This window comes from Streptopelia decaocto (assembly GCF_964273445.1).
Source record: "Streptopelia decaocto genome assembly, chromosome: 9".
In the NCBI taxonomy this organism is placed as follows: domain Eukaryota; kingdom Metazoa; phylum Chordata; class Aves; order Columbiformes; family Columbidae; genus Streptopelia; species Streptopelia decaocto.
The window spans coordinates 21,851,274-21,867,791 of NC_138664.1; the positions used below are offsets into that span (position 1 = coordinate 21,851,274).

General features: G+C 50.5%; 1 long non-coding RNA gene across 1 annotated transcript in view; it reads right to left on the reverse strand.

Annotated features, from left to right (window-relative positions):
* Positions 1-16,518, reverse strand: part of LOC309443938 — a 45,073-nt gene that overhangs the window by 17,096 nt on the left and 11,459 nt on the right. The gene's annotated exons all lie outside the window — the stretch shown is intronic.

Sequence of the window (16,518 nt, forward strand, 5' to 3'; positions counted from 1 at the left end):
GTTTGGGGCCCACCCTGGCCTGAGCTGATACTCTCTCTGATTGGCTGCCTGAGGGGTCACTCTCTCCACAGTGTCTGCCTTCCCTGAGGCGCTCTTTCCTGATTGGCTGTCTAGGATTTCCTTCTGGCACCCCCCACCAAGTGATTGGTCAGACTCTTTGTTAATCATCATGTGCTGCACTCCTGCCAGGTTTGATTGGTGGAGCCAGCACAGCCCGCCCCTGAACGCTGCCCAGTTTGTTCAACTGTCGCCAACTCTCCTGCAGGTCTCAAAGCTTGATTGGCTGCTTACATTTCAATCACATGACTTGCCCCGCCTCCTCAAATGTGATTGGCTGCATTTCATCCACTAACTGGCCACAGACTTCCGGGCGGTTGTTGCCGGGCAGCGAGCTCCACCTGAAAATGAGGCTGTGGGCCCTGAGCAAAGGCCGTGGGTGATGAAAGACACGTGGGGACCCTAAACATGAGGATTTGGCCCCAGGAAGGAGGCTCTGGGCACTCAGAAGGACGGGCAGATGCTACAGATGGCGCTTTGGGGCTGACCACGAGGGGACCCTCTTGGTTCCCGCCCGAGCTGGGTTGGTGCCCGTGACCCCCGTCCCAGTGTCTGCTGTGCTGTCTGACCGCAGGGGCCTCTTGTCCTGCCAACCTTCTGCTGCAAATCTGCTGTAGGAAACAATCGCCTCGCCAAGAGATCAGCCCGGGCAGCATCTCAGCAAAGCGTATTTTATAAACCATTTGGCAAGACCAGGTGTTCTACCCAAAGACAGGCGCAGGGAATAGGACAAAAAGCCCCGGTTACATACCCACCGATCCAGCTGCACATCCCTCCCCTGCTCCCCGTCGCTGGCGCTGCAGGGTTACAGACCACCCACTGCTTGCCGCAGTCTACCTGTCTCATTCATCTAATTCTGACAACCCTCTAACCTTATTGGTTTATTCAAAATATGGATTCCTGGCTCTTTGGTTACCCTTCCCCCTAGATTAACTTTTAAAATACAGTTATCAGTTTGGATTCCGGGATTATTTCAAATGGACTTTGTTTTACGTTACGGATTCGTAGGCTGATGTCTCTGAGTCCTTCCCCTGCCGGGGTCAGGTGCCAGATCAGTTCCAAAAACAACATTCCCCCTTCCAGTGGCTCCTTACAACTCCACATTGAAACAGAAGGGACAGCAAGATGGGCACACACAACACACAGCTCCCAAAACCCACCACAGAGACTTCTCAGAATGGGGATTTCTCCAGTTGCCTCAAAACCCAGCGAAGCAAACAGCCCATAAATGAGACACATGAGGCCAATAGGAGTTTATTTTTAATCGTGTCTTTGTCTTTTCTGCCCGCTGGTGCCCAGTGAGTGTTTCTGAGCACGATCCAGCCGTGGCGCGCAGGTTCAGCTCTTCCTCCAGGGGCCATGGGCAGGCGGGCCGGCGGCAGAGCTGCCCGTGGCTCTGGAAGGGCTCCCTGAGCTCTTCCTGCCACAGGCAGCACTGGCTGCTGGTGCCCTTGGGGCAGCTCGGTCCCTGCTGGGGCAGCTTTGCTGCTTCCTGGGCTCTTCCTCCTCCTCTTCCTCCTCTCCAGCATCACAGGCGTCAGATGCTGTGTCCTCCCTCATCCAGGCTGCAATCTGCCCCTGTCACCACCGACCGTTTTCCTCATCTGCCTCTGCAGGGCACTGAAGCCTTCCTGCTCGTCCTCCTCCTCTGTGCTGAGGGGTCACAGTCCGTGACCTCCACAAACTGCCTGTGGAGATCATGGCGGCGCCGCGGGGATCTGCTCCGCTCCCTCTGCCTCAGCTGGGTCTGCTCCCGAGCAGCTCTGGGTGCGGAACGACACCGGGAGCTGCCGCTGGAGGGCCCTGGAGCTGCATCATGCCTTAGGGCTTGGTCACACCGTGGAGGACTTGTTCTCCAGCTCCTTGTCCTCCTTGCTGAGCAATGCTGCTCTGTGATCTCCAGAAACCGGCTGCGGAGATCATAGTCCTGCTGCGGGGATCTGCTCCGATCTCTCCGCCTTGGCCGGGTTTGCCCCTGAGCAGCTCTGGGGGCAGGAGCAGAATGGGAGCTGCTGCTGGAGGGCACTGGAGGTGCTGGTGCAGGCTGGGAGCTGCTGCTGGAGGGTCTTGGAGCTGCCTCATCCCTGTGAGTGGGGTCACAGCTCAGGGGACTGGTTCTCCCCCTCCTCCGGTCTGACTGTTCGTAGTCCGCGGTGTCCACAACCCAGCTGCGGAGATCGTTGCCCCAGTGCGGGGATCTGCTCCTGGGCCTCTCCCTGGCACCGTTCTCCTGGCAGTGGGCAGAAGGGCTGAATCCCCGCTCCTCTTTGCTGCCATCCCCTCGTGCAGAGTGGAGCACACGGTCACGGGGGTGACAGCGCAGCGGGCACGCAGCTTTCCTTCTGGACACCAGCCTGAGACAGCCGTGGAAGTGGCGACGCAAGCAGGAGCCCACGGAGGAGCTGCTGTTGATCCTGCCTGGCCAGATGGGGCACGGCCAGCCCGCAGCCGCCTCCTGGGCTCCTGCCCGGCTTTGCTGGCTGGTGATGGCTGGTGCGGGGGAGCTGCTGTCCTCTGGAGTATCCTCCATGCCCCCCGCCATGTCCTGCAAAGAGAGCTGTGAGAAGCTCCTGCCCTTTCCTCCTGACAGGACCCACCAGTGGGGAACCCCCAGAAGCTGTGAGGGGACAGCTAAGGGCCTCCCAAAGGCTCCTGGAGGCTGCAGAGGGGATAGATCCAGGTGGGATGTTGGGAATGGGAGCTGTGCTGCAACTGTGCAGAAAGCTGCCGTGTGGGAGGGAAAAGAGAGTGCTGCCAAGATCCCCAAAAGAAACCCGCTGTCCATCTGGTGCCTGGACCACCTCCCCACAGCCGCCTTAGTCCTACGGGGCAGATGCTGCGGTCCCACAGAACGCACCTGCTTGCTGCCAGCCGCCCGCTGACTGAGGAGGGAACGGGCTTCTGGTGGTGCTGGTGAGGAAGAAGCCCTTTGTCCAACTTCCAAATCAGAGCACCTGGGGAAAAAAAGAGGGATCTCTGTCGAGGGCTGTTCTTGCAGCCTCCTCTGGGTTCTGGCATTTTCTTGGAACAGTTTACATGACAGGGAGAAGATGCAACTAGGACCACAAATGGGAAATGTGGTTTGGCTAAAGGATGCAGGTGGTAATTGTCTGCTATGACAGAAACACTCAGGAGGATGAGAAGAAAAATAGCAAAGACAGGAAAAGGAAATATGTTCTGAACACAGTTTAAACTTGTGATTACCTGATGTAAAACAGTAAATAGGCTTGCTGCCTGAGGACTGTGTCACTGTCGCAAAGATTCACAGTCTCATCGTTCATGTGGTACCACAGTCCATCACTGGCCTGCAAAGAAAAGCGTCGATATCTGGAGATGAATGGCACGGCTTCTCCACAAAACACAGGCCAAAAACTGCCGAACCAGAAGTGTTCAAAACATATGCATTCCAGCCCCTGAGGAAACCTTCTCCCCTCAAATCCTTGGCTGTCAGTAACACGGCCAGGAAAGTCAGTTCTCCCCAGGATACATTTTTCCTTTGTTCAGAAGGAAGTCGCTTTTCACCTTTATGTAGCAGAAGTAGTGTCCTGCACGGCAGCTGCCACCTCCGTGCACCAGGACGGCGTATAAGGAGTAGAGCACAGGTTCTCCGGCTGCCTGAGACGTGTACGGGCGAAGATCCAGGTACTGGGGATACTCCACAACCTACGGAGAGACCAGGAGGGCTCAGCAATGACCCTGGAACACCTCAGGACACAGCAATATGTCCCGAGTTGGGTGGCAGGAAACTCATCTGGACCAAAGCAGCTCTGTGGGAGCAGAGGACACACTTGTCTTCCCACAGGAAGTGTCCCCAGAAGGGAACGTGAACATCTCAACATGAGCAGCTTGCGACAGAGCGTCCGGCTTTGGGAAACCCGCTCCAGGAAGAGCACGTTGCACTCCAGTTGTGCACACACCTTGCTGATCTTGTCGCCGGTGAAAGCTTCAAACCTCTTCAGACACACCGTGAGAACCTTGGGCGCGCCATGGACTGTGAACCTCTTGGAGGCGGCAGTCATCTTGTCACACCTTGAAAGCCAGGACAGAGCCAAGGGCTGAAACACACCACTTCTTCCCCCAAAGGCCAGACAGCCTTTCCTGTCTCACACATCCCTGTGCTCTTTTAAGGCTTTTCAGTACTACAACGCCATGTTGAAAAACCTGCGTCTCATTACTGTGCCTTAATCCAATGTGAAAAGCTGACTTCTGCTCAATGACACCTTCGCACAGGATCCAGTATGAATACATCATCAATAATAGCCTTACTTGCTACATTTAAAGCAGTTGTCACCATCCAGGTGCTCAGGTTTCACAAAGTCTTCCAGAGCTGCGGTGACAGATGCGGCTGCCTGGAGGAGTGAGAAGGGAGAGCCCTGAGCTCTGGGAAATTCCCACACCCAAACACTTACGAGGAGTTTACGCAAAAAAAACAGCTTGATGATGCTGAGGAGACCCACTGTGAACCCACAAGCAGCGCCCAGGAGGCAGAAAGAGGGTGTGATGCTGAACATCTCCCTTATTTCCCAGGGATTCCCAGGGTTCCCCAGAGCCACCTCTTTGTGGCACCGCACAGTTCAGCTACGATGGTATGGGTGTCACCAGTGATGGAAACAACACCCCCGTGAGCCTGGGAGCCAGACGGGTGTTGAGGGAGGGCAAGGGAAGAAGGAGGAGGGTACGTCAGAGTGCAGAGAGGGGCACGTGTGCCTGTCCAGCTGAAACCAGCACCGGCAGGGAGACCACTGCCATGGCCTCTGCAGAACACAGTCCATTCCACCTCCCGCCCACCGCCAACCTCTCTTGTCAGATACATTTTTAAGCCAACTGTGTGGAATCTGGAAAGCTACAGGGGCCTTGGGACGTCTTGAAGCACAAACTCTCTTACTTTGATATCCAGAGGAACATCCAGGAAGGCCTCGTAGGAATCGGACACCGCTTGGCAGCTCCAGCATGTGACTGGAAGGCAGATGGAAATGCTCAGTGACAGGGGAAGTCGACTGACTGTGCCGGGTTACCCTCTTCACACCCACTGCACCAATCACACCATCGGCTGTTGTCGCAGGCAGACAGGAGGGCACAGACTACTCCAAGGAGAGCAATAGCAGTGGAAAAGTACCTCTGGATCTCAGAAAGCCCCCAAAGATCTGATGGACGATGGTGGTTGCTTGAGAGGAGATGTCCAAGCTGCAAACCAACGGGAAGGCGGAGTTATCTCCTCCCAGAGTCTGGCTTTGTCCGAAAGCCCTGGGCATAGTTTTCCTTGAGGGGAGGACATCAAGGACTCCAAAGGGCTTGGGAAGGCTGGAAACACAATTTGCTTGCGCTTACTCGCTGTTTCCTCTCAGACAAGCTCTCTGCATGGCATCCACGGTGCAGCGTAAGAACTCGTGGGCGTCCTCCTGCCTGCCATGCTGGAAATTTTCTCCTATTTCTAAGAAAGAAGAAGTTACTAGTTCTCTCCTACAAGAACGGCATCAATCATGTCACAGCTCCTGCACTGACTCACCTGTGAGAAAATCGATGACAGCCCAAGGCTCGATGGCGCTGGCTGAGGAATGCAGGACCTGTTGAACGTGCACTTCCATCCTGCACATCACGCAGAAGCCTTTCTGGTGACCTGCAGAGGGAGGGAGGAATGGGAGAGGGAAGCTCCTCAGGTTTGCAAAATATCCACAGCGATGGGAAACCTAATGGAGGTCTTGCAGTTTAAGAATTCTCCATTCCTCCCAAGGTGCCCAACAAGCCCAGGACATTTTAATGCACAGAAAACTTTCTTCAGGGGGATGCTGAACTGACGGAAGCTTTCTGTGCAATCAGCAAAGGAGTTTAACTTGCAGGAACAGGGACCAAGAGCCTGGGATAGAAAGAGGTGCCTTTCTGAAGATGAACACATCCAGATACAGCAAGCTGCTTCTAGGCTTGAGTGTTCAGAGAACACCAACTCGGGGAGCTGACAAAGAAGGGCCACTTTTCTCCTAGATCAGCTTCCAGATTCTGGGAGCCCTTGGGCCCTGCTCAACAGATGTACAAGGAATGTTCCCAAAAGTACTCACAGGCCCGGCTGTGCTCCCCAGAGAGCAGGTGGTTGGCCAGAGGGGGGGTGTAGGTCAGGCACTGCAGGACGGAGTTGAGCCAGCACGTGTTGCCCAGGTTGTGCAGTCCCGCTCCAGCTCTCTGGCTGTGCTGCCAGGCCATGCAAATCTTCTCTGGGGGAAAGAGGATCCTCTGCGGCGGAGCCATTCCCTCAGCAACGACTGCCAAGAAACCACATTGGAAGAGAGATGAGTCCATGTTCTTGCACAGAAGCAGATTTAAAAGTTGAGTTCTGGACAGGAGCACCCAGGAGAACAAGCTCTAACCTCCCACACAGAAACACTGGGGGAAGCCTAACACTGCTCTTGAAAGTTCCTGGTCAAGGAGCAGTTTTGGAAAATAGCGTGTTCCCCTGCTCACTTTGCCAAAAGTGCAACAAATCCACACTCTGACTTCTGTGCCCTGAGCAACCTTCCTTTCCCTCCGGAGTCTTGACCTGGATCAACCCCCGGCACAGTCTCCCCATGCGTGTCAGGGCTGCAGGGTGCCCGGCTGACGGGCTGCGATGCTGGAGCCGGGCAGGACGGGGAAAGCACCCAGTGCAGCGGGTGAGGAACTCGCTTCAGACGGGCAGGAAAGGTCCCCGTCCCACAGCACGGCTGCCTCCTGCCCGCCCAGCTGCCTCTCGCTGCCCGTGCCCTGCAGCAGGAGCTGGGTCCCCTCTGCCCGCTGTGCTGTGCTGGGGCCGGCTCCCAGCTCCGAGCAGCCCTGGGCTTCAGGCAGCATCACGGCCAACACCTGTGGAACCCCCCTGCCAGCGTGCAGGGAAACGTGGTCCTGGTGTTGAGCAGGGAGCGCTCGCTGGCCCCCGCCCTGCCCAGACAATCAGGGCCCCTCACTCACCCATCTCCAGGTGCTGGGCCATGCACAGCTCCTGGGGCTCTGCTGCAGAGCTGCTCTCCTGGGGAGCCCTGTCCTCCTCCAGGGCCACCACGGGGCAGGTGAGGTGTTTGTCTGCCATCTCGTGGGTTTGGGGACAGAGGTATGGGTGAGGAATGGGGAAGACTTGGTGAAACACCACGAGTCTGCCAAGGGCAGCCGGGAAAGACGTGGGCTGCACTTGGGGAGTCCTCAGCACAAGGCTGCCGGGGGCAGAGGGGAGTCTGCCAGGGGCAGCTGAAGTGAGGGTATGGTTGGACTCGATGATCTTAAAGGTTCGCTTCCAACCAAAAAGATTCTCTAAATCTCAAACTCAATGAAAGACGTGGGCTACGCTCGGGGGCTCTCGCCAGCTCCGTGCTCGCACCCTGTCTCGTCACCGTCCTGCCGGACAGTGTGGGCTGGGGCTGCAGCTGCGCTGAGCACAGGCAGGGCAGTGGGTGTCACAATGTGAGGTCATAAAGGGCCCCACTGTGACCCTGCGCCTGGGGAGCGAGGGGCAGCATGTCCCGTTGGGAGGAACAGGCCAGTTCAGCCCTGGGCACCTGGGTGCTCTCAGGTGTCTCCAGGTCCCCCTTTGCCCTCATGTCCCCTCGGGACTGCCCTGTTGCCCTGTGGTTTGTTCCAGAGCCCCGTGTTCACCTGACTGGCTGATCTGAACAGCAGTGAAGCTGCTCCTTTAGTGGGTTTGTAGAGATTTCTAGGGAATTCCAAAGGGTGGGCAGCAGAGGGGATGGGCTTTGTGTGCTGTCTCACCACTTACGGAAGCTCTCAGTGGCTTGAGGATAAACTGACCATATAACCAAGTGACAAACTGTTGGAGCGGGCAGAGCACAAAAGGAGGAATCCAGGTGGTGGGGGGTGAAAAAGGTGGAAAGGCTGAGGTACTAAATGCCTTCTTCGCCTCAGTCTTTAACAGTCAGAACAGTTGTGCTCCAGGTACCCAGCCCTTGAAGCAGAAGACAGACATGGGGAGCAGAGTGGAGCCCCAATGATCCAAGGGGAAATGGTTGGCAACCTGCTACACCACTTGGAAACCCACAAGTCTGTGGAGCCAGACGGGATACACCCGAGGGTTCTGAGGGAACTGGCGGAGGGGATCACTGAGCCACTTTCAATTATTTACCTGCAGGAGGACAAGAGACACAGAGAACATCACTGCTTTCCCTTATTAAATTCATCAGTGGCCACACAGTGTCTTTGTTTCTCGTTTAACTGTTCCTGCAGTAGTAACAACTCATTATGGGGCCCTTGAATTGCCTTACAGCTCTGGGCTGAGCTTTGATCTGGACTGTTGCTGTGCTTGGCGGCTGCTGTCCTTGAGGACCAGACGAACTCACTCCTGCCACCCTGCCTGGCAGTTCATTCCACCCGTGTCACAGCTCTGTCTGCAGCACTGACAGCTCCAGCTCCCCCAGTCAGGTCCTGCCGCGATTGAGAGACGGGGACGCAGTTTGATGCAAACAAGTGTCCGATTTATTGATCAGAGGCGACACATTTATATAGTCTATGGCTAGCGTGTTACATACTGATTAGTTACTTTTTGCAAAGTTAGTTCGGCTGAGAAGGTTTTACAAGCTACGTTCCCATCGCTAATAGTTGCTAACAGTTGCTAGTTTCATGGTCATAAGATATACTCTGTTGCAAGGAGAAGACACCTGTTTATCACAGTAAGTCCCTTGTTCTTTGTTCTTGCTTCAGCACGTTGTAATTTTCCACTGCAGCACATTCCCACTGTTGTCATGGCCTACTCTTACAACAGACTAGCTAACTTATTATATGTATATAAGACTATGTTATAGATCAATTCGCATCATATGAATTCAGACAACCCACATCTCCCCCTTTTTGTTTTCAATCATCTGACTCTTCCCAGGGTCGACGTCCGACTAATTCCAGGACATCTTGCTTCACCAACATTTCAGCACTGGGGGTTTTTGCGAAGTCTCGTTGCTGTACAAGGAAAATCTTATTCATTGAAGCAGTTATCGATTTCTGTAAGCACTGCAACACACACGGAATCATTATTAACAGCACACAAATTATTAAAAGAATAGAAACTCCCTGTTTGAGCAAATCTTTCATCCATCCTGTAATGCCCCAAGAAGCCAACCAGCTGTCAAACCCGTCTGTTCTTACTGTAACAAGATGTACTCGGTCCCGCAATTCTTCAATCTGCTTATGGACACTTTTCGAATGATCAGACAAATTCATACAGCACATCCCTTCAAATTCCTGGCAGCCATGTCCATGAGCTAACAAGAGAAAATCGATAGCTGCACGATTTTGTAAAACTGCATGTCGTAAGCTATCTACATCATTGGCTAGGCCTGAAAGAATATCAGAGGTTGTGTTAAATTCTTTTACAGCCCAACAGGCTAGTCTTTTAATCTTATTCCAATTGCTTGCAGCCATTCCTCCAGGTAAAAAGAAGGAGATCCTAAAGACCCTAGGTCGACTTGGTCGTCACAATCTGGACCTAATTGGTGTAACGACCTTTTTCTTCGGGAAGACGGGATAGTAGAAGAGTGAAAGAGGTCTCTCATGTGGGGTGCAAATAAAGTAAGCTTCCCAATATAACAAGGACCTCCTATTGGCTTGTAGGGGATTCCTTGCCATGCCCTATCTCCACAAATTAGGAAATATCCCTCAGGTAGCTTCACTTGTCCCGTAAAAGTTTTACCAATGTACATGGAGCCCATATTGCGTGACACATTCCAATGGAATGAAGCACCTGATACATTTTGGTATGAAATTAATCTTTGTAATGTTTCTGGATCACCTTCCCGTATCAAGTAGCTCTCAAGAAGGTCCCCAAATTCAATCACTCCAGTTCCATTGACCGGAAGTACCTTAGGGGTAAAGAAAGAACAGTTTTTCCATCGACTAACATCAGCCCAGCCTGTCAAGGGTGGAAAAGAGCCCCATAACTGCAGCTCTTGTACCGGCAAAGGGCTAGAAATATTAAGCAATTCAATCAGTCTTCTCTGATAAAGGGCTCCCCTTTGTGCTGGCCAGTCATTTTCCTTATAACATCCTACCGCTTCATAGTCCCCATGAGAGTCTTTTTGCTCATGCCAGGAATAATACGTGTGATTAAGTTCATTCTCCAAAGAAGAGGTATTTACAAATCCTACAAAATCTTGCGGGTCTAAGTACGGATAGCCTATTAAGCATGTTCTAAAGGGATCGCCTACTTGTGCTAAGGATAAACAGAAATCTGTAGTCCCAGTGCGATTTGCCCAGGTAAGCCATACGTTAGTGCGAGGGTCAACATGATGCAAATCAAAGCAAAAGCCTATACCTATGATAAATGACAAAGAGACTAACACTTTGCCCATGTTTGCAAGTTCTTATTCTTCCTTCTGTTTCTCTTTTTTAAACACTTCTTTTTTGTTTCTTCCCACTTATCGGGGCTTACTTCCCAAATTTGAGGTACCGGAACAAATTTGGCACACTCAATAGTTCTCCAAAGGATATTGTCTGATCGTTTAGCGATATATCTGTGCCATTCTTCCGACTTTGTCTGGTAAGAATGAGACCTTTCACCCTCAATTCCCGTATCTACCACCCTGGGTTCAAAAAGGTTATTTGTGCTGAAATGGCGAACTACCGGAGGATTGCTATCTAATAGAGAACAATTCAAAAAGTTAAAAACGTACAAGGCTTTCTGTATTCGCTCCTCTGGCGTAGCAGTCCCTATTCCCCCTTTTTGTTTTAATAATAAGCGTTTTAAGGTTTGGTGAGAGCGTTCTATCAGAGCTTGACCCGTGGGGGAATGAGGGATACCTGTAACGTGAGAAATTCCCCAAAAAGCAAAAAAGGTTGTTAAAACTTTAGACACATATGCGGGACCATTGTCTGTTTTAATTTGAGAGGGTACCCCTAAAGTGGCAAAAGCGCGCATTAGATGTTTTTGCACATCGCGTGCTTTTTCTCCTGTATGACAGGAGGCAAATAACATTCCCGAAAATGTATCAACAGAGCAATGAATAAACTTTAAACGACCAAATTTGGCAAAATGAGTAACATCTGTTTGCCAGAGTTGAAGACTCTGTAAACCTCTGGGGTTAACTCCTCCTGCTATGGAAGGAAAAGAGTGTCTCTGACAATCAGGACACACTGCAATGATATTATTGGCTTGTTGTGAGGTAAGTTTAGCTTGTGCGACACGGAAGATAAGTTCCTGTAACAAGTCAAATAATGCAGCATGAGAAACATCCCGTAATACAGAAGCCTCAGCTCGGCTAACAATTCCTGCAACATAAGCAGAATCAGTAATTATGTTAAGAGGAACAGACCATTTACGAAAAACTCGAACAACTGCGGATAATTCCACTATTTGAGGAGAACCTTGAACAATTTTGATATCAGATTCCCAGGGCTACAGCTTTCTCCATGACTTCATGGTATTGTGCTGCCACTAGAATGTCATCCATATAATGATATAACAATGCAGCAGGTACCACAGTTCTGACAGGACTAAGTATTTTGACCACATACCATTGGCATATTGTGGGACTATTTTTCATTCCCTGTGGTAGCACAACCCACTGGTATCTTTGCAAAGGAGCTTGCATGTTGACGCTAGGGACCGAAAAAGCAAATTTAGGAGCATCGTCTGGATGCAATGGAATATTGAAAAAGCAATCTTTGAGATCTATGATAGTTAAATGCCAATCTCGAGGGATCATGGTAGGTGACGGTAGCCCGGGTCGCAGGGCTCCCATGTTTTCCATAGCGTCATTAATTTTTCTCAGGTCATGGAGCAAGCGCCACTTGCCAGTTTGTTTTTTAATAACAAAAACAGGTGAATTCCAGGGACTTGTAGAGGGTACAATGTGTCCCATAGATAATTGTTAATCTCTTGCAGTAACTGCTCTACTACTTGGGGTGAGCGCAGTGATGTAGAAGGAGGCTCTGGGAAACTTCTCAGTTACACATTCCTTAGCTCTATTTACCTTTTACAATCAGACATGTCAAAAACTGTATAAACCAGTATAATAAACCTCAATCCATTACTCTATTTTCCTAAATCTAAATCAGTTAATATTCTAGCAACTTTTAAATACAACCTCTTCTAAATTCACGTCTATCATAGCATTTTAACAATTTAAATACTTTTCTAACAATATAAGCAATTGCTCCAAGGTGTAAGGATGCATCCTAAAGGGGGAGCAAGGTGGAATTTTAGCAGTGGAACCGGTTCCCATTTTGTAATTATCTCCCCAGAAAAGATTCTTTTGGTACCAAATATGAATATGCAAACCAAAATACTGAGCTCAGATGTGAAAACCAAATACCCAGGTCAAATATGCAGATAGATTATAGTCACACTAATTTAAGACAATATCTCAATTTTTGCATTGCACCTTTGAGCCGCTCACTGCTCAGGCAGGTGGAGGTACCTCTGGGTCTCCCTGACAAAACAGGTCAGCAGCGCCGGAGCCCATCAGTACTCGCCCCCCCGCCATCGCAACGAGCTGAACCGGGCAAGGCCTTCCTTTTTGCTTTGTTTGTTTTCAGTGTCTCATCTGGTGCGCTATAACTGTTAATCCAAAACCTGGATTCTTTACTTGATGTGCATATGAAAAAGCCAAATTTAGTGTACCGAGATGAGAGACAGCCTGTCACAGAGTTGCGCAAGTCTGGATATTGGAATAAAGCTAGCATGCTAGAGAGAAAAACAACAGCTACTACACGCAAAATTTTTACGATCACATTCATGCAGCAAGGAACCAAATCACTCATGATCTTCCGAACCATCACAAAATGCACATTTTGAGTCAACGGATTCTCACGATTTAACAGAGTACGAACTTATCATACCATATAGCACAAACCTATCGAAATTGTAACATACTTAAACAGATTCCCACAAAGAACACAGGTTAATGAGGAAAGAACCTTGCAGACTTTAACAAGTTTCGCGACTTGTGTGTTATCAGTTAAGTCTCTCAGCTGTCTGAGATGATTTAATGATCTCTTGCAGGGATTCATTTTGTCCCGCTCTGCTGGCCTCAAAAACAACATTAGTTGCAACAAGATTCTATCCTCCGGACACTTTCCCTAATCATTTAACTCATACAGCAGCAAACACTGATTTCAATATTTAACAAGATCTTCCTTCCTTATAATTCCGAGTGCTTTCCCAAGTTTTAAAACACCTCGCAATACTGATTTTTTAGGAACACAGCTGAAAACAATTATTCCTGACCCCATCTTGCAAGTAAAAACCTTGAGAAGAGGGAGGGAGGGAAGGAGGGAAGGTGGGGGGGGAAACGCACAGGTCTGCTTGAAAACAGTTAACTCACATTCCTGACAAGCCGCTCGATTTTCAGAGAGGCAATACACAGAAACACACAATATGCACTGTAAAACTCGCAAATAACATGTTGATAGCAAACATTAGCATTCTCTACTGCTAATTGAAACACCAATGCTTCCTCAGCTTCCAAGTTTTCAACCTGCTTACTGATGGCCTCTTGAAGATGGTCAATAAATTACGTGTAAGTCTCATTGGGACCCTGATTACGGTGTTTCAATTAGTGTCTCTAATGATCTATAGCTGTTACCTTTCACAGAGTTCCTTTGCCCAGTTCTCATCCGGTGACTCCCTCTGCTCTTTCGTAGGGGTTAGAGGGTTAAAAAACAGTAAAAGCAGACTGGTAAAATTGGTAAAAGGACTGATAGTACACTCGTTTACGACTTTAGCATTCTCAGCTTTCACAGGGTCTTTGAGTAAGTTGTCCGACTCCAATCCTCTGGACGATGGTACAGGAGGCCACCCGCTCGGCATTTTTCCTCCCCCCGCCCCGGACTGCTGAGCCATCGGGGGCGCCGACAGTACAGCAGGGGATGGAGTAGGGAGGGTATCACAGACACAAGCCGGGTAAACTTCACAGCAACTTTCAGGATACTTATCAGGCTGCAACGCTGCAAAAATTCCAGCAGCAGCAGATCGTTCAGCCCCAAGGTCTTTTAAGGCAGTCCCATGATTTCCACCACTGACTCCATCCCATTCCCTCTGCTCTATATTGTCCCAAAGTTCAAGCGTAAAAATTGAGGAGGCAGTCACCGTAGGGACCGTAACTTGCACCCATTTTGGGATTAATTTAAGATCTTGTCCCGAAAGAGCTCCTCTTCCCTGCTTATTAAGCAGAGTTTTCATGTGCTCATAAACGTCTCTTTCAGGGGAACTCTCCTGATTCCCCATTTAGTTTCCTGCAGCAGCTCACCTCTCGTTCCAGACGGAGGGAGTGATTCGCCGGCCGGCTTATCCTGCTTCTTTCAGCAGCACTTCCCAAGTTCTGCGGGACGTCGCGGCAGGCCACCTTGCCCTGGGCTGCCACCAGGCAGGCGGTTATTTGACCTGCGTTCCTGTCACGGACGATCACGCATCACGTCGGGGTCACCATTTGCCGCGATTGAGAGACGGGGACGCAGTTTGATGCAAACAAGTGTCCGATTTATTGATCAGAGGCTACACATTTATATAGTCTATGGCTAGCGTGTTACATACTGATTAGTTACTTTTTGCAAAGTTAGTTCGGCTGAGGTTTTACAAGCTACGTTCCCATCGCTAATAGTTGCTAACAGTTGCTAGTTTCATGGTCATAAGATATACTCTGTTGCAAGGAGAAGACACCTGCTTATCACAGTCAGGTCCCTGGCTGAGGACATTGCCTCACATCTGGGCTGAGCCACCCCAGCTGTGGCACCAGCCCAGCTCTGACCTGCACAAGAAACCTGGTACCAAGTGTCCAAGAGCCTATGTGTGCAAAGGCTTTGCTGCAGAGCACAGACGTGACATGGCCAAGTATTGCTGAATGTCTCTCTAGACCGAGGAGTATAAAACCAGAATAAAATTACTAAATCCATTCAACTGAAGATATTCCTCCTTCAGCTTGGAGAAATTAGATCCTTTGCTGTAACCTTCCTGGCGTCCTGTCTAATGATGGGACAAGAAGAGATGATTTTCATACCAGTTTATTTTCTAATAGGAAGAATATAATGCTGGCAAGAAGTGTCTGTGCAGAGGAGAGAGAATCAACATCACTGATTACTTGAAGCTGTTTGAAATGTTGTGTCCCTGGAGGCCCAGGGACACCTGGAGGGAGCCCAGAGGGGGCAGAGAAAGGGACATCATGGGCTGCTCCTGTGCTGCTGAGCTGGGCTGGGCTCCTGGACACAGGGAGCTCACGGCAGCGGCAGCGCTGCAGAGAGACAGCTCTGCCCAGGGCAGCTCCTCTGCACACGCAGCAGGGTGAGGGCTCTGCCTGCAGCACCGAGGGCACAGGAGACAGGCACACAGAGGGGAAAGACAACATGGGGTGGAGGATGCTGAGAGATCACTGGGAGAGAAATCTTCACAAATATTAAGCCTGTGGCTGCAGGACGTTGCATCTGCAAATCATGGCAGAATCTCTGATACCTGTCACATTGCAGAGCCTACAAGAGACGTAAGTACAACTCTTAGAGATTCCCTGATGCAGAGGAGAGGATGTGCTGCAGAGCAGGGGTTGTCTTCTGCGCTGTCAGAGTGACAAGACGTGAATGCTGCGTTCTCCCCAGGGTGGCTGTGGGGTGTAAATGTCAATGTGCAGGATGGGTGCCCAGGGCTGTCCTGCAGAGCAGGGTCCCTGCACCCCAGGGCTGTGCCGGGCAGGGACTCTGCCGCCTGCAGGGTCAGCGCTCAGCCTGCCGGGAGAGCCCAGCAACAGGAGGGGAGAAGCTGTGGGGGGAGGGAGCAAACCCTGTTGGGCAGGAAAGGTGCTTCTGCTGCTGAGAGGTGCCGTGTGGTCAGTGCTGCGCACAGTTCCAGATCACCTGCAGGATTTTTTGCGGCGATTAGGAACGACGCATACCAGGACACAGAAATTCACGCAGATGCAGAGATCTTGTTCAGGAAGGAGCGCAGAGCCTGGCCAGGCAGAGAGCTGACCTAGGCCTAGGCTGCCTTCTTTATTCACCATTGACAATTTATAGGATTTACAGGTACGGGCCTGGAGTAAGATGTTTACAAAAGGTGTTTTTCCACTAATTGTTATTAAAAACACACTAAACTCATGTGATGTTTGTCTCACTTGTTTTTCCACTCATTCACAGACCAGGCCCAAGGACATTCACACGTCCCATGCACTAGGGGGCGGTTATCCAGCCCGAGATACCATTCTCACGAGTCTGGGCTATAACTTTTTACAGTTATGAGAAAGATACTTCAAAGTAATCTGTCCAAGGCCCTTTATATATTATTATGTTACTATTATGTCTTTGACCGTCCGGATGGTCATGTTAGTATTGATCTTCCTTTATCATCCAGGTGGCTGGAACCGCACATCTTGCTTTCCCACATTTTACTTTCCAACACGGGTCCTCAAGACATTATCTTTGAATCTCTCACACATGGCCAGTTGAACAGCTTGTCAGAGGAAATAAGGTGAAGTGAGTACACTGTGATGGAAACAAGGTTACATAAAAGTTTATCAT